The 18,868-nt window shown below is 46.6% G+C and overlaps 1 long non-coding RNA gene across 2 annotated transcripts in view; it reads left to right on the top strand.

Annotated features, from left to right (window-relative positions):
* LOC105289902 overlaps positions 1 to 18,828 on the top strand; it is a 101,789-nt gene extending 82,961 nt beyond the window's left edge. The window contains exons 5-7 of one of the 2 annotated variants that reach the window (XR_002779520.1): positions 5,800 to 5,884; positions 17,658 to 18,580; positions 18,760 to 18,828. This is a non-coding gene — a long non-coding RNA (uncharacterized LOC105289902). Of the gene's footprint in view, positions 1 to 5,799; positions 5,885 to 17,657; positions 18,734 to 18,759 lie in introns of those variants that run through there. The other variant, XR_895705.2, reaches the window with a different exon arrangement.
* Positions 18,829 to 18,868: the final 40 nt, after the last annotated feature.

The following is an 18,868-nucleotide window of genomic DNA, read 5'->3' as shown; positions in this document are numbered from 1 at the left end:
GGGAGCCCAGATAAAGCCTGAGAATCAGCACCATCCTCTAAGCGGCCACTGTCCACTTATCAATGAATACATGAGGCTATCTATTTCCCTGGGCTAACGATTTCTGAAATGCCCATAAAATTCTGACACTCTGATTTCCTTCTGCTGACCCAGGCTTACTTCATTTGACAAATGCCCACAGCTGGCATTTAAGAATCGGTCATAACATTATTAACATCATTCATAAAAAAAAAAAAAGTAACTGTGGGCTTACCATTAAGAGGAGATGAAACAAGGGTGAGATAACTGACTATCCATGTCAGAGGAACTGTCATGTGCAAGAGACAGTATAGTCAGTGTAATCTGTGTGACCCCAAGAAATAGGAATAGGGCCACTGAGTGCAAGTTATGGGAAGACTAATGGTGGTGTTTCAAGGCCACGAGCTGGCCCATATGAGAGCATTTCTCTCTCTCTGAGGTGTTTCAGGCAAAGTGGGCTCAGGCACATCCCAGGGAGGCTATAGAACATGAGCCACAAGGCCAAACACCTACAAGGGCCAAGCAAGCAATATAATATGTGAAGTGGCCTCAGTGAAAGCGATGCAGGGCATGGTGAGGCTGATGGTGACCAGAAGTCTGAAGAGGGCAGCCACCAGGCTGCTCCAAACAGATGCAGCCCTGCCTTCCTCTCCTCCCTGCCCTTCCAGCCTCCAATTCTCCTCCCTCCTTTCGTGCAGTCCTCCCTCTTATTGTCTGTCTACTAGGCAACTAGCAGTGTCTGCCACAGATTCACGTGTAAATAATGAGAAAACAGTATAAGTGGCATAAACAAGATGCCATAGGAATATAGAGCAAAGAGAGATGAATTTGGTGTGATGGAGCTAATGGAGACTTCCTGGAGAAGATGGCATTGGCTCTGGGCTCTGAAGGGGTTGGAGTCCAACATGCAGAGATAAAAAGGAAGGGCCCTTCAGATAGGGAAATAGCTCCAGCGAAGGCACTGGGGCGAGGAAATGTTGGAGCAGAGGGAACGTGAAGAAGGAGGAGATAAAGCTGGAAACATAGGTCCCAGGCAGATCGCAAAGGTGCTTGGATGCTTCATCAAGGAGCGTGGGCTTTATGAGGCAGTTTAGGGGGTTTTACATTGTTCCCCACTCCTCAGCTTTCCCAGAGCAACCCTCCTGGCCTCTTGCCTTTTTCCTTACTCATGCCTCACCTGGAGGGAAACAGGAAAGAGGCACAAGTCATCTGATTCTGTCACCTGCTCCTTAACCTAATCCCGACTGGTACAGAAGGGGTATGAACCAAAATGTATTTTAATCACACCAGTCCCCGTCTTGAGCATCATCAAATTATTCAGTCAGTCCACAGATTAAAAACCCCTAATGTGCTAGGCACTGGGGACAAAATGACAGACAAAGCAAACTAGCTCCTGCCTTCTTATTGCTTACAATCTATCAGAGGTATAGATGATGACTGAGTAAATAAATCACAAAATAGTGGTGCTGAGAGAAGGAATGGAGGAGAGGCCAGTGATCAGAAGACCTACAGCAGGCATGATAGTCAGAGAAGCCTCTTTGAGGAAGTGATGCTTAAACAGAGTCCAGAAGAACGAAAAGGAACCAGCGATGTGAAATAGGGGTGGAGGAGGGAGATTAGCAGACAGCGGGGATGGTGTATGCAAAGGCCCTGATCTGAAAAAAAATAAAAAAGAAGAAGAAGAAGAACTGAAAGCAGACCAGGTTAGCCTGATGCCAGTGGAGCAAAGACAGCGTTTCTCACAGCAAGTGGCACTGACCCATTGACAAGAGGAACAAATCTACTTAAATTTGTTCCCAGCTAGCCCTTGTTTCATTTCGTATGTGTTCGCAGCTGAAAGGAAGGGGCCGCAAGCTTTCATATATTGTGGGGCTGAGGGGGGTGGTAGAGAAACAGATGGCTTTCCCGTTGGGGAAAAAATTCTATGAAGAGAAGAATATGTCCTTTGAGTTTATTCATGCTTTCTTAGCCAAACACACCACACCCCAGGGACCTCCAGATACAAAATATTAGCATCTTTCAGGAATTTCCACTCGAAGGGCATTGCTCAGTGGTAGATATTCAGGAGGAGAGGGAACTTTTTTAAAAAAGAGAGTTGCAGTGTCAATCAGAAGGAAGAATGATAGAAGAATCAAAATGTCCTGGCAGTTTCTCCAAACCAAGGAGCTAATATGACCCAGGGCAGAGAACTAAGTGAAAGTTCCTTTCAAAAGTACTTTGATGTTCCAAAGCCATTGATTCTCACCCCCCTGGGAGTCTGGGCCCCTTGCTTCATATGTAGACACTGGGCCCATCCCCAAAGGTTTGGTTTCAGCTGACGATAGAGCCCATGGTCTGCCTCTTTTACCAGCACCAAGTGTCCCTGCCGTCACTGAGGCACGCTGCTGCACTTGGGGTGGGGAAGCGGGCAGTTAGGGTAAGAAGGGCCAGAGGAAAGTCAGGGGCACAGAGACTCCTCAGGGCGTCTGCACGACTCTGAGCTGCATTCATGTGGGGTAACACCTGGTTCGAAACCTCGGGCTCCTCCCTTCTTTCTTACACTCCCAGCGATCACCGTTGTCGCTCCCTGTAGACACCCGCATCTCCTCGCTGTGCTCCCACTCTGCCGGAGCCTCCTGGCAAAACCCCAGCCCTGAATTCACGTCTATCCAACTTTCTGCCATGTCCAGCTGTTCGTTGTGGCTTGAAAACAAGACATAGACAAGGCTTTGGGGCCACAAATCTCAAATCCCCACCAATGACCCAACAAAGGCTGACGCCTCCATATGTTCAGGGAACCCCACTGCTTCTCTCCTACTCAGGAACTGTGGACATCTCTGTTCCCACGCTCTCCTGTGCGAAGAGCCAGTCCTTCATTGGAGCGTTCCCTAGGCCTACAGCCTCGCTGCAGCATCTCCTATCACCTTGGCACCCACAACCCCTCCAGCGACCGCCTCCATTTCTGTCTTTCTTAGAGCAATCTTCCTCGAAAAAGAGTTGTCTCTACTTGCCACCTTCAATCCCTCCCCACGCATCATCTTTGTCAGCCTCTTCAGCCAGGCTTCCAACTTTCCGCTCTACGGAAACATCTCTCTCTAAGACCCCCCAGCCACCTCCTAATACTATTACATTGGGATTCCAACATATGAATTTGGGAGAGACACAAACATTCAGCCCATAACATATGGGAATTTAAAAATCCAGCTGTATCCCCAGTCACATCCTAAAACAGGCAGAATTAGTTTGGAAGTTTTCCGTTCAATAATCATCATGTACCTGCCGTGTACCTATCAATGTAGCAGGTGTGGGATGCTCAGGTGGAAGTCAGACCCAGGCCCCCTTCCCCACAATCAGACCTAGAGCCTTGTCTATTGTTCCTATAGTGTGATTTGAGAAGACTGCTCTTGGAAAGTTGTCTTTTTAAAAAGGTAGCTATACTGGGTGCTTTTTTCCTCCTCCTCAGGGATTCATGAGGTTAGCTTAATAAAGCTCTACAAGTCCTATGGTAGAAAAGCCCGCTCCACTTTGGTTAAGCTGATGTTTCCCCAGTTTGTTTGACCATGGAATCCCCATTTCGAAGACCACCTATTTTCATCCTGCAAACTTGTGTTCCACGGTACAGCCTTATATGAACAGCAGCCCACTCTGCTCTTTACACCTCCCCCAGTCAGGCCAGTCATAAGAAGCAGAGGCTCTTCCTTTCAAAACTGACTAGGCCTTGAGTCTTCCCTCCCCAGGTCCCCTTCTTTCATTTCCAGCAGTATAGTTACTTTGTCTGGGCTCATGGTATCCTGGAGGGGAATAGCCTGATGTAGATCTAGCTCCAGTCCTGGGTAAGTGGATTTCATATTTACCAGGAAGGAGCTTCCTGGAGCAGGCCAGAGGATGGGGCTATTTTGGTCCAGGCAGGCGATAAATCTCAGCACAGAGACAGCTGCCCACTCCTCCTACTGTCAGGCTGCCCTGTGAGATGTTCTCACTCTCTGCCGTCCTGCTGCTGTTCTTCTAGAATGTCACCCTAACTCTGCAATGTCGAAATAGAGCTGGGGTTATACAACTTGCCTGCATAATGTATGCTGCCTCCCTTACTTTGTACCTTCTTTCTGCCCAGAGTTACAAGAGTCCAGTAGAAGGAATTCATGTCTAGAGTGCATCTGACCCCATGCCCGCATTTTATAGGTGAGAAAACTGAGGCACAGAAAAGCCCAAAGTCAGTAACTAGAGCAGTGGCCCAAGCTTGTGGGTCCGCAGTCCAGGATGTTTTCTATTCTATAATGAAGTCCGTAATAGCAAAGGGCTGGAAAACAGTTATGCCTGTACCACCTTCTATAGTGTGAATGTATATACATATCTATGCATATTCTTTTATTCTTTTGGTTTTGTTTTTCACTGACTCATGTTTCGAACATCTTCCTTCCCCAACGATTCCAGTCAGATCTACTGCCTGACACAGTCCTGGCCTCCCCACTTTGGTTCTTGCCTTCTTATCATCCTTGCTGAGCACAATAGTCAGAGGCGTCTTTTCAAAATGTGAATAAGATCCTGTTACCTCCAGGCTTAAAAACCTTCAATGGCCTCCCGTTACTCGAGACAAAGGCCAAAATGCCCAACCTGATCTCTGAGGCCTTAGGTGACCTAGCTCCTCACTGCCTTTCTGGCCTCACCTCTGGCAGCCATACAAGTTTCTTTCAGTTCCTCAAAGGCACTGGGTTCCTTCCCTCACCACTCAGGACCTTCTAGAATGCTCTTCCCTCTTATTGAAATACCTACATACGTGCACATACATGTACACAGATGCACGCATGCATGTTCACACTGGCACAAGCACGTACACACACACACGCGCCTCATCTAGTCTTGAAAGCTCAACTTGAACATGACTTCCTGTTTTTCCTGACACCCTCTTTACTTCCAACCCCACTCCAGACTACATCAGCTCAGCCTTACAGCAGCATCTATTTCTCTGTAAGCCTCTATCCAGGTAAATGTGTGCATATTAAATATGTGTAGAATTACATGATGAATATGTCTCCCAGGGAGACCGTGAAGTCCATGGGGGCAGAGGCTGGTTTTGTACATTATTGTATCCTCCACACTTAACCTGGTACCTAACAAAGAGCAGACTCCTCAATTAATATTTATGAAATGAATGAATAAGTGGAAATGCCAAAGAACAGAGGCTGGGTGCAAGATGTAAAGAAAATATTGTCAAAGGAAAAGATGAGTCTGTGCCCTGGCATCAAGAAGGCAAGCACAAGTTGCGGGCCTTCAATGCAAGCTTGATAGGAATATCGTCTTCTTTATTTTTAAAATCAGTTTGTTCCCTACTCTGAGCCCTCAATCTGCCAGACTGGAAAGGGAGGGATAAAGTCTTCATTGGAGGGTTCCTATCCCCTCCCAGGCATGAATAAGAACAAGTACATTGATGTGATGCTCCAGAAACAGGAAAAGGATGTGTATCCTCCAGCCTAACATGGAAACCACCCCTATAGTGACCCTAAAGCATGACATCTCTACTTATTCCCCATGCCCTGCGTGGGGCACAGAACTCCACGTGACCCAGGCCCCTCGTCTCAGGTCCTGCCTGCCCAGGGGCACCAAGCAGCCATCCCCACAAGGTCTCCGTATCTCCTTAGGGAGCTGCCACAGGACTGCCACACAGAGCAGAAAGCACCGCTCTTTGGGAATGTACCTAGGAGATGCATCCCCTCCTCACCACCCAGGCTGCCCCTGCCCCAGAGCTCTCTTCCCTTTTGTTCCAGAGGAGACTTGCTCATAGCCTGTCCTTTCTCCTCTCCCAAGGACACCTAATAGTATCTCTTCAGAAGATGCAGACGAGCTGTGGGCTGCAGGCTGCAGGCTGCTTCTGTCGACAGGAATCCCTGAGGTAAGAAGCCCAAAAGGGCCAAACTGCTTGCTTAAAATGGGGAGGAAGAAGAGAACTGAGGAAGCTCAAAAACAAATTAATATTCCAATAAATCATCTTGCCTCACAAGTCACTTTGATGCCTTACACGCCCCCACTTCCTGCCTGAGCTGCAGCCAGCTGTCATTTGCAGGAAGGTTCTGATTACTAGGGCTCAGACCTTCTGTGGGGAGGGGTGTCTCCCAAGGGAGTGGGGGGTGAGGATCTGAGGAAAGAGAGGAATTTGAAGAGGGACTTGGGGGTACTAAAAATATTGAGAGGCAGGAGTTGAAGCATCTGGTGGGACATCTCCCGAAAGCCTACACTAGGGGATTCTTCCCCCTCCTCATAGTCACAGCCCCCACCCCACATCCTCCCTATACTGCTTGAAGGCACTCTTCTGAGACCTTCATGGTAGAACTACTTATACCTCCAAGGGAATTCAGGTGAGTTTAATCTGGAGAAGATAAGAATGGCAGGACTCAAGGAGAGGACTCTTACAAAGGGTGGGGGGGGGGGGGGGGGGGGGGGGTGGAACTAGCCCTACCAGTATTGGACTGTGAGACAGAACCAACCAGAGGGCAGCTCCATTACAACTAATCAACCAGAAGGATCTTCTCTCCCCATGGAACAGAAAAGGGGGCCCCACTCACCCAAATTGCATAAATGGGGAGATTCTTTTGAGTAGGTTGTGGCCTCTCAGCAACTAGAAGACATGCCAAGGGGTGGACTGTGAGACCATGCTTACAGATTAAGAGTTAGTCGCACACTCTCAAGCCTAAGCATCCCCATTTGGAAAGCTTTCACCTGAGTTCAGCTCTTATCTCTGGCAGCTCCCAGCCCTCCTAGGAAGATCTGCCCAGCTCCTACTCTGGCGCCAACTCTTGGGTGCACCACAGGAGCCTGGGATGACATTTTTCTTAGCTGACCTGAAGCAGCCACTCAGTTGGCTCATGTTTCAAAGGCAGAAATTCCTACTATAGTTCATCAGCATTTGTTTCTGCCAAGGGGCTGGGAAGGAGACAGGCTCTGGCTTCTACAATTCCCTGCCTGGCATATGAGCCCAGACTCAGGCTGTGGCCAGTGGAGCCACTGATCACATGAGACCTCGAGTTCAGTCCAAGATATCAACTGGGGTAGAATATCTCCTTACCACAGGCCTTCCTTGGCCGGGAATCTCTACCCGGATTCTAGTGGTGATAAGTGAGGTGATTGTAAGGGTAAGGGCCTCACCTCACCTTGTCCTCAACAAAGATAAGAACCCCAGAGGAGTAAGTACCAATGGCTGTGTCAGCCCTCAATGAATGCTCGTTGAGTGAATGAATAACGGAGGGAATACATGGCTTTGTATCAATAAATATTAATGATTGACACAGTTCCAGAACGTTTTGTGTGCTGTAGGGATACAAAAGACACTCTCCTCATAGGTTCACAGCCTAGGTGAAGAAACCAAACTCATTCAATGAGCAATGTTCATTCAATAAACATTTACTGAGTACCTGCTCTATGCTGGTCACTGTGCCGGGACAACAACTGTGACCAAGAAGATATGGCCTCCAAGGAGTTTATACTCTCACGAGAACCATACAAAAGTAAATGAGTAATTTACAATAAAGTATGATGGATATTTCTGAGCACTGTGAAATGCAAAAAGAAGAGAGTTTCACTGGAACGCGCTATTCGAGAGAATGCTTCCTGGGGAAGGAAGGGGAAGGGGAAGGAAGACAGAGCCCAAGCTATGAAGACTTGAGGATTCCTCCATGATGGACAGACTGGCTCAGAAGCTAGGGCAGAAACTGAGGCATGACCAGCATGCCACATTCAAATCCCAGCTCCACTGCTTGCTCTCGTTCAATCTTGGACAACATTCTCACTTGGAGTCCCAGTTTCTTCATCTGTGATAAGACAGTGATAATAATGGTGCCTATCTCAGGATGGTTGGGAGGATTAGAAGAGTTGAGCAATACAAGGAAATATCTTAGCAGAATAAATCTCAATATGCAGTAACTATTATTATCATCATCATCATTATCATCATCATCAGTCATCATCATCATCATCACAAGTGCTTAGCTGAGTCTAGAACCAGGGAAATTATAACAATAAGCTGAATCCAAGTCATTTTGATGGAACAAAGTCATGGGACTTGGTAACAGGATGTGTGTAGGTAGCCAAGATGGAGAAAGAATCATCATTGATGAACAGTGTGGAAACTGCAGTGAGCCTTGAATTAGGATATCAGAAGATCTGGGCTCTGACATTCGTAGCCAGGTAACTCTGGAAGATCACTTAAGGCTTTGAGCTTACGTTTTCACATCTGGAAAATGGAAAGAACATTGGCTGCTCTGTATATCTCATAAGATGGTACTACAGAGCAAGCAAAGGCTGGTTATGAAGACCCTTTAGTCAAATTACGAAATGCCACTGACGTATAAACTATTATTCTGCTGAAGGTTTTAGCTTAGGAAACCAAAAGTGCATGTTTTGGACTGAATCTCCAACAAACAGAAGGAGATTCTAGATTTATTTTCTTTGCTTTTTCTTTGCTTTTAATGGCTCTTACTGTCTCTGCAAATCAGTTGGGGATCTCAGTAGTACAGAATCTGATTCAGGAGGCCTGACATTCTGTATTTCTAACAAGCTCATGGGTGATGCTGGTGCTGGTCCATGGACCACACTTCATCTAGCAAGGTTCACTAGAAGACCATGTAGACAAAGTGGTCACATTCCTTCATCTAAGGAGAGAGATGGGACCCTGAGGGAGTGTTTGGGATCCATATCTGTCAGGGTCTGATCAGCTGCCTTTCCTTTAGTGACAGTCACTCTATGGTGCTTGCTCAGTGTCCAACACTGTTCTAAACACTTGGCAAAATTTATCCATTTAATCTCCCATAACATTCCTATTTTTGCCCCTGTTTTACAGATAAGAAAACTAAGACCAGAGAGGTTAAATTATTTACCCAAGTACACACAGCACAGAGTCCTTATACCTCCAACTTGAGAGCTGAGTCTAGAGCAGAGAGCAATAAAACAGCACATTCTATGATCATCTGCCCTCCCAACCACACAGCAGAAAAGCAGCTATTGATAGATAGATCATCAACTGCTGAAGGCTGGTTAGAGCTGAGTCACACAATAGCAGTGGTCTAAAGGAATAATCCCATCTGTCCTGGTTCCTGTCCCACCTGATGTTCTTCCTCCTTCCATCCTTGAGCTGCACAGATGGGTCCAATAAACCCTTCCTTTCACATATCACAGGGCTTAATACCTTTGGCTCGGAAGCCAGACTACTTGGTTTCAAATCCTGACTTTACCACTCACTAGTTACTTCACTACTCCAAGGCTCAATTTTTCTCATCTGTAGCATAGACATAATCATGGCACCAACCCTGTAGACTTGTTGAGAGGATTAAAGGTGACCGTGCATATTGAGCACATAGCCCAGTGCCTAGTCACAACATGGGCCCCGTGACTGTTCTTGGTCTGACCATTAAGGCAAAAGTAAGCATGTGCCACCCCTGTACTGTGACTTCAGCTCGCAGCTACCTGACCCCCTTCTTCAAATGCCAGGAGAAGCCACTCAGGGTGTGAGGGCTGGGAGGTGTGAATGATTATACTTCTGGCAGAAAGTTCCAGGCCATCGCACCTGCCAGCCGCACTCAACACTGTCTCTCTTAGAAAATGGGGAATGTGTCACAGTTATGGGGGCCCTTTATCGCACATAAGGGAAGCAGTTTGCACAAATGTTTGGATCAACTCTTTCTGACTCTGGCCCCGGGCCCGCTATGAGTCAGCCTTGCAGTCCGACTCGGCGCCACACTCCTCCAGAGACAGTCCTGAGGCGACCGTCTCCAGCCCTCCCTGCCTCCCACACCCCGCCCTCTCCACCTACCTGCTGTCACCAGCCACCACCCTGACTCCCCCAGGAACCCAGGATGAAAGACAGAGATGTTGAGTGATGTGAATGACAGTTGCCCAGGAGCCACACTGACCTCCAGGATTTGTTAACTGCCATGAAAAGATACTCCACGTCATTATGGTGACATTATGGGAACTCAGTGGATTGCAGCCAGTCTCAGACTCTCCTTGTGTTCCTAATGGAAGGGAGCACCCCATGTGAAAAAAAAATTCCGTTTTGTGCCTTCCTTCTACAATTTAGTTTAAGAAAAATAACTAGAGCAAAATGTACTGTTCACCATAGAGAATGAGTAAGATAAGGAAGGGTTTGGGTACAAAGCAAGGCAATCATGGAATAGAACTTTTTTCAGTCAGCTGGACGTTGGAGACAGCAGATACACAGGACGAGTTAAGGAGCAGAGGGTACTGAATCGCTTGGTGAGTGAATGGTCCTCTTTTGATTCTCTTCTATGCTTCCGACTACATCCACTAGAAAGTCTCCTTGAAAGCGAGTGTGTCTTTAACACCCTCCAATACAAGCCAATCTCCCTTTGTAACAAAGAGAGAGCTGGCCCACACCAATGGGCAGCTCAGCACAGCACGCTCGCGTTAGAGTCCCAGCTAAGGCACCCACTGACTTTGGGGCAAGTGAATCAACCTCTTTGTGACTCAGTTTCTTCATCTGCAAAATGGGGATAATAAGAGTCCCCTTGTCACAGAGTTACCATGGGGATTGAACTCTGTAGGAAGCAGGCTCAGGACAGAGCACTCATCCCATAAGAGCTACCATCTCGCAACCGACAGAATCTGACTCAACTATGATTGCTTTCTCTCACTGTGCTTATGTTTAAGGTTCTAGTCTACGTGGGGGACACCGTATCTGTCTTCTATTTTTAATAGCAATATAAAATGTATTTGTAAAAGAGACGTACTTAAACTCCAGCAGAAAATAGTATATTAACAATAAATCGGATAATATGAGATTGTGAGAAAATCACTGAACGACTAAATTTTGAGAAGCCTGATCCAATTGAATCGATTCATTGTACAGGTCAAGGCCTGAACCCCAGAGAGGGAAAGTGACTTCCATGAGGTCACACAGCAAGCTAGCAGCAGAGTAAGTCCAGAATCTAGAACCCTAACTGCCAGCCCCATGATTTACCCAACATAGTATATTCAGGTCACTAAGTTTGTAGTGTCTTAAGAAAGGACAAATTAAAAGGCATCCTTGAAGTGAGTGTCCACTCCCCTTGAAGCCCTAGAACTGGTGCTGTTATTATGGAAGGCCTCAGCCAATGAACCACTTTGCTTTAAAAAAAAAAAAAAAGGAAACAATCATTTTCAGGGTTTTCAAAAAATTCAGGCAGGACATAAAAACAACTTAGAACCCAGGATACTGTTTTCATTGGATCATGAGCAAGATATGCCTTTGAATTCTTAATTTTTTTCCTCATAAAAACATATTCAGGCTGAAGTAGAAAATACTGTAATAACATTTTTATAAAAGCAGAAAGGGCAGGCAAGCGGGTATCTGTCTCGTTGTAGAACAAAGGGGAAATGTAAGTGGTCCATTGTGACCGCAGGATAACGAGGTTACATTGCGTGGGCGAAGATCAGTCCAGTAGCCATTGGAGAGCAAAAAACCAATTGCTCCCTAGCGCCAGTCTGAGCGGGAACTGGCTCCAAAACTGAACAGTGGACTCTCAGCACAATTTATCCTTTCTCTTCTGTAGGCAGGGCTGGAGGCTCTTTTCACTTCTAGCTATCTTTGTCACTGATTACTCGCAAATGCTCAGAGCCCAGTGAGCAGGTTTCGTTCTACTAGCAGGAGTAAACCACTCACACCCGCTGCAGTAAGCAATGTACCAGTGCTCACCTCCGAAGAGGTCCTTCCTGCCCTTCAGGAAGATCAAACCCACATCTAACGAATACGATCTGGAGCAATGAGCAAGAGTTTGAGGTGAAATTACAAGAAGGGATCTTCGTGGGAGTACATTATCCAATGAATGTGTCTCCAGTTCAAAGGTTCTCATGCAAATGAGAGGCACAGGCCCTCTAGGGACTGTGGGGACCTGCAGCATCTGAGCCTCTCTACAGGAGCAGCAACAACTTGGCTACAGTCATTTGTTGCCTTATAATATAGGCCCGGTATTGCCAGATCTTTCTATCAATAAAAAGAAGCCAGGAACCTAGATTTTATGTAAATTTTTTCCGATTTTTAAATGTCAATTACCGATTTGTTTTTTTCCCCCCCAAAATTCAGTGTAAGCTCAACACAAGCAACTGAGCAGTAGATCCCGCCTTTGGGTGCCTCTGCTTCGCACCCTCTCCCCAGGCAGTCTCATTCCTTTCTGAACCCCAGGCACAAAGCGTGAGCAATGATTCCCTAGGCCACACTCTGGCCAGACCCTCTCCAGTGCTCTAGATCTGCGTGTCGGCTTCAGCCTTTCTCCTGGTCTTGTTGGTAGTGGTGGTGTTCGGTTTAGACCAACATTTAGGGTGTGGATGGAGGAGGCAATGAAGGAAGATAGAAGAACCTAGTCAATGGCATCCAACATGCCAGAGAGGTCGGGATGGTCTCCTGTTCTTCCTCGTGGCCTCAACCCTGACCACCATGCCTGGTACACAGTGGGAGCTTAACAAATGTTTGCAACTAGATGACAAAATGAAGGAATGAACCAGAAGACAAACGGAGTCACTATGTTGTCAATAAGGAATAATAACCAGGATCTGAAGCAGATGTTACCAACCACTCTGATGGAACAGAGTTGAAAAGACTGAAGCTTAAGACATCAGAGGTCAAATTTAGGGAGAAAAGAAAGGGAGAGAATTTTAAATCCCATAGCCTGAGTCAAAGTTGGGATATATCGTTTGGAGACAGAAAGCTTGGATTTGAGTCATTGCTCCGCTAATTAGTAGCCACGAGATTTGGAGCAAGTCATGGAACCCCATTGGGCCCTGGTTTCTACATCTGGAAACTGGGGCCAGTATTATTTAGCTCCTAGAGGTGACTTGGGAATCAAATGAGATAATGGATTTTAAAATGCTCTGTAAACTGAAAAACATCCCAGAAGTCAAAGAGGGGGACAAGAGAGTCAAATCACGTAGCAGATGATGAGTCAGAAGGACAGCACAGAGCCAACATGCTTCTTGGGCTGTCTGCATCATTTAACGTGTCAAGACAGTTGTTGGCTTAGCCCTTAGCTTGAGTCATCCTGATTAACAGGTGCCTGGCCAGCCAGCAGTTTAACTCCAAGCTGATTGGATGACTGAATGGGGCGGAGCTCCTGAACTTGGCCAGTGACTGGAGAAAGCTAAGACGGCAGCCAAAAGAGAAAGCAACTTTCTCCATCCAACCCAAGGATGACTGGGTCATCGACGAAATTCATCCTACAGTCCGCCTCCAAGGGCACGTGTGTAACAAGTCTTCCAGGGTCTCAGTGGTAATGAAGAGGGCACTCCAACAAACAAGCTCATTCAGGGTATGAATTATTTATGTTCATAACATGCAAGTTTACACAGATCCATTAACAAAAATTACATCTGGCAACCACTTCTATACAATTACAGTAACTGTGATTTTAAGTAGTGATTTTAAGTAGTGACTGAGGTAATAAAAGAGAGCAGCCATTCTTAAGGCTGCTGAGTATCAATCCCTGACCCCAACTGCTGGACACTAGATAAATGGTCGAGAACATGATCTCTGGAGACACATCTGGTTCATCCTAGCTCTGTCACCTTGGACCACTTGCTTAACCTCTCCGAGTCTTAGTTTCTCCATCTGTCATGTGGGAATAATAATAGTAGCTGCTTTTGAAAGAGGTTGTTAGGATCGAAGGAGATGACCTTTGCAAGATGTTAAGTACAGTCCTTCTCTCAGAGAAAGCAGTCCCAAAATTGTAGATAGCATGTCTACCTCTACAGCCACTTTGGAATTCCATCTTAGATCTAGTCCCTTTCTCACTGCGATCTGGAGGATTCTAGACTGTGAAAGCTGTAAGCACCAATTAATTAAGACTATTGAGGATGAGGGGATTTTTTTTTTTTGGAGCCGGAGGGTGTCTTGAAAGTTCACAAGAAGCTCTTTTGAGAGACAAAGAGGACCCAAAATTAGAAAAGCTCTAGGTCACCCATGAGCTCTTCAATGAATCCATTTTTATCTGATTTTTATATTGGAGTTCAGCGTAGGATTTTGCTTGATGGAAAGTTTTCACTAGTAATTCAACCTCTTCATTGCACAAAAAAGAGAAGCCGAGACCTAGAAAGAAGCGACTTGTCCAGGGAGACCTCATGAATACAAAACAGACACAAGACTGTCTTTTACATGTCCAAACATTTGTTAAGCTTAATAATTAGTCTAAATTATTAATTATTAGATAATTAATATTCCCAATGCAACTGTTCTGTCTTTAATCAGATCAAAGTTACACTCAGTCCAATGTGTTCCTTCTCCTTTGAGATACAGGCTGAAAAGACATTATCTCAGGTCCAGAGAGATGGGGAATCTCCCTTAGATGTAAATACCTCATGCCTGTGATCTGCAGTATAACCCAAGAAGCTTCTCCTCCTGTTGCTTTGCTGTGGCTTTTATTTTCAAACTGGTGGAAGAGCAAACCAAGCCAAATTAAAAGAGAATGAGGCAATAAGGAGGGAGGGAGAAAAGAGAATGCGTAAAACCTCAAATTGAAAGAGTTCTAGATATGTATACATATACATATGCACATGCATATGCATCTACATACACATACACATACATATATAGTGTGTAGCCCCCAGGAACGCCATTAAGTTATCATCTTCCTGTCCTCATGTGCATCCTCAGAGCTGGCAGCTGTTGAGAATCTGAACCAAGCCCTGTGCCAAGCACTTTGCATATGTTTCCTCATTTGAATGTCTCAAAAATCCTATGTGGTGAGCATTATTAGTCCCATTTTACAGATGAGGAAAGAAGTACAGAGATTCTAAGTAAATAGTACAAGGTCACAACCAAAGGGCAAAGCCAAAATTAGTCACATCAGTCTGACTCTAAAGCTCTTGCTCTTAAACACGGTACACAGTGGACTTGTAGACCCTATGGCCACATGCAGCTTATGGAGATTCAGCTAGATATGTTCCAACAAGCAAGGGAGCAAAACAACCAGAGAGAGAAATAATCCAATAGTGTAGGTGGTTCCAGCTGTCTTTCTAACCACTGACCATGGACCCCCAAGGTGAGTGTCAGATAGAAGATGTGCTCTGATGGTCAGGTCAGTTCACGGCCACCAGCATTATCACTACTACACAGAGAGATTGATTCTAGACACATTTGTCCATTTCACCTAAATGTAACTTAGCTATGTCATCTGAGGCTCCAAGAAGCAGCAGTGGTCTGGTCTAATATGGGGTGGAAAATGGCTGTGATTGACTCCTGCTCCCTCCACCAAGGGCAAGTCCTTCTGAGGGATGTTGAAGGGAGATTTTGACCACACCCAGTTTTTCGCCTGCGTGCTGCCTTTAGAACCCAATCCCCTTAGAAGTTATGCCTCCTGTTTCTGGACCGATGCAGAAGAGCCAGCTTCTGGTCCTCACCATGCCACCAGCCTGGAGGGAGATGCCTTTTCACTGTCTGCCAGATGACGGGTTGGACTAAGTTGGAGCCAGGTGGTGAGGAAGCCTGGACCTGGTATTTGGATCTGGCCTCCGAAGGCTGCAGGAACTGGATTAAACCAAGTTGAGCTCTGCGAGGGGACTGTCCATACCCACAGGAGATGCCAGGTCTCACACAGGAACTAGAACACGAACCCTACCCTTCCCGGAACCATGTTGTTTAGCCTCTTTCTGGGTCTGTGGGGAAATGAAAGGGGACAGCTCTTGGCCTAGAGGCACAGCTGCAGCTGGGCTAGGGCTCGGACTTGGACCTGAGGAAACAAAGACAGGCTGCAGAACCTCTGTCCACCCACACCAGCCGCCCCTCCCAACCCCGGCAACCGGCCACTTGGTAACTCATAATCTCGATGACAGAAGAGAGGTGGGGAGCCAAGAGAAGGAACAGGATCCTCTCCAGCCAACTGGGGTCTGAGCTGTTGAATCCAGAAGTTTATTTTATTAAAAATAAAAAGCGATAGGGAAAAAAGTTAACCAAGGGTGATAATGGAGGGCCTGAGACTGCGCATGGTTGGGCCGCCTGGTGGAAGATGAGGACCTCCTCCAGCGGCCGGTGATTTTGTCTTCATCAAGACAACAACCAGCCGCACTGGCTTTGCTTCCTTCAAAAGAATTGACCCGTTTTATTCAAACAAATACACCAATTGTTTGAATGCCAGACAACACAGCCTTCGTGTTCTCCTGCAATTTAGCAAAGTTTCTCGTGTAACAGCTTTGCATGCCTGCCCAGGCTGATGAAACATACAACTTAATCATCTAGGGCCCTGAGCCGAGGTGATTGCTGGAGGCGACAAACACAAAGGTCTATGTGTAATGAAGGTCCATAACCCCGTGGAACTCAGTAGAAAGCAACGCTCCTCGGGGATGGACCCTGTTAAGGGGTTAGATCCTCCCCCCAGTGAAGGTTCAATTGTAAATACTGAAAGAACCTAGAAAACAGGCTGTTCTACCGAACCACTCTGCAGCCGACACCGCACTTTGTAATGCGACACTGCCTGACTCCTGAGGTCTGCCCCTTGGAGTGGGTCCCTCTGCCCCTAACCAGACATGCTCTGCAAACCAGCCTGCTTAAGGAACCAAACTCTTCTCTGCCTCCAAAGGCTAAGGCAGCTACCCATTTGCTACTAGTACACTTATTCTCCAGCTTTAGGAATTACTGTGTGTGTGTGTGTGTGTGTGTGTGTGTGTGTGTGTGTGTGTGTACACATGCATATATATATTTAATATTAATATTGTTACACCTATCTTGTACCTGTGAACTGTAATCCAGCCCAAGAAACTTCATCTCCTGTTGCTTTGCTTTTATTCTCAAACTGGTTTCATAAGTCTTTCCTGCTCTTTCCAGGCTAAGAGTATCTTTTATTTCCCTAAATTAAGAAAATTCAGAGGATCTTAAAGGAGGGTCTCTTAAAGGTCCATCTTCCCACCCGATGTTTGGTTCCCTGTCCCAGCGTCTAGTGCAGGACTGGCTCACAGTTGGCGCTCAGTAAATATTTGGCAGCGTAATCAGGAGGTTCGTTAAAAGACTGACTGGGGCCTGCCCTGAACAAAGGCAGCTTCAGGTCCTAGCTCTGCTTCCTTGACCAGACTAGAGCTACAGGGACTTTCCTCATCGTCTAATAAACACACACACAATTGTAAGCTCCCCAAGGCCAGGTTGGAATTCCCCGCTTCCCAGAGCAGCCCCAGACCCAAGACCTCAAGGGCAAGTGGTTCATTCAGCCGGGAGGCGTCCCAGGAAGCACCCTTAGGGGGTTAAGGAAGTAAGATGGGAGGGAAGGCAGCCAAGACTGGACGTGTTAATGAACAACTGAGTTGCATTCCCAGGGAGGACCTCAGGGAAAAAGTGGGGAACATGCCCTAGAGTTGCCCCCGCAGAGGGATATTTTCTACCAACTCTCATCTGTGAATCGAAGGCTCCTCCTGCAGGTATCAATCAGTCCCCCGACTGCCCTGCTCACCGGTGGAGCATGCTGCTGCAGCCCAAGAAAACCCTGAGGCAGAGTCATAGGTGCCCACGGGAAGCAGCTGGTGGGCCAGGGAAGGGAGATACCTGAAGGAGAGGAGCAGAGCACTGACAGCCGCTGTAAGAGCCAGGCTCCCCAAGGCTGCCAGCGGTGCCCGCCATATAGCTGGTGTTTAATAAATAGCTGGTTTTAATAAATGACTGCATTCATTCTATTGGTTTATAAAACTATTTTTTTATTTTTTTAAAGGAGGACACTTTCTTCAAAGGAAATCTTAGAAGAAAAGTTTAGAATGTAAAAGCGATTAGAGAGGAGGTGCCTGATAGAAAGACCGAAGCCCCATCGCCTACCCCAGCGTACACTGACAGCTATGAGGAACAGTCAGTGTGCCTCAGAACACAGCCTTGATTTAATTCATCCCCCTCACTTTACAGACGGGATCACTATGGGGCCGTGTCTCTGGTGACACCATGAGCTAGTGCTGGAAGCCAAAGGCAGCCCAGGAGAGCTGGTCGATGGCACCACCCTGAGCACTGGATCAGTCTCAGCAGGAACCTGCCCTGGAAGCACCTGGGGAGCCCTTGCTGAGGACTGGATGCACTTCCCCCAAGACTGGCAGGAGAGAGAGAACCATCTGTTGCAAAGTCATGACACCTTGACCATCTCCAAGACTGTAAGTGATTAAGTTTGTCATCATTCACATCCCGTCGCTCCAGAACCAGATGTTAGCAGCCAAGGGGGATGTCAGCACCTTTCATTGTCACCATCACTGAATCCGCTTTCCACAGTTGCCAGAGGACTATCATCTTGGATGGACAGACTCTACACCCCATGAGGAATTAGATTCCCTCTTCCCTGGGAAGGTGTGCCAGACACATCTTGACGGGGTGGCCTGGACCAAAAATCCTGAAGAACTTAAAAACACAGTTTGTGCTCAAAAGCCAAGTTCTAGGCCACTAAACTGGAGTGAACTCGCATCTGGACAGAGAGAAAAAGATTGAGATGTGTAAGGAAAGATTTCAGAGTTGACTTCCGGGAGTCTTGGATTTCCTGTGGCAAAGTTTGGATCCACGCATGGTGACCTCCTCTGAGTCTAGGTCTCTTGCAGCCGAGACTGAAAACTCCCAGCTCAGTAGCTTTTCTTCCGGTCTTGACATCAGTCTGAGAACCAGGTGAGGCAACCAAGGCCACCAACCACTTTTCCCAATGCGAGAGAGGAATCCTTCCTTAGTCTCCTGGGAGCACCTGAACCTTTCCTCTGTGCACCAAAAAGAGACAAAATAATAATAATAATAAGGAATGATTTAGTGTGAACTCCAGTGGATATTAACTCTCCATCTGTTCTCCAAAGAGGAGCACTCAGTGGATCATCCCAAACTCTTCAATCTCACAGATGGAAATCTGAGTCCCACAGAAAGGTAAGTAACTTGCTTAAGATCTCACAGTCCTTGACTAGAACA

Source organism: Pteropus vampyrus, unplaced genomic scaffold (genome assembly GCF_000151845.1).
Source record: "Pteropus vampyrus isolate Shadow unplaced genomic scaffold, Pvam_2.0 Scaffold30, whole genome shotgun sequence".
NCBI lineage: Eukaryota > Metazoa > Chordata > Mammalia > Chiroptera > Pteropodidae > Pteropus > Pteropus vampyrus.
This window is presented reverse-complemented; position numbering and strand designations above follow the sequence as displayed.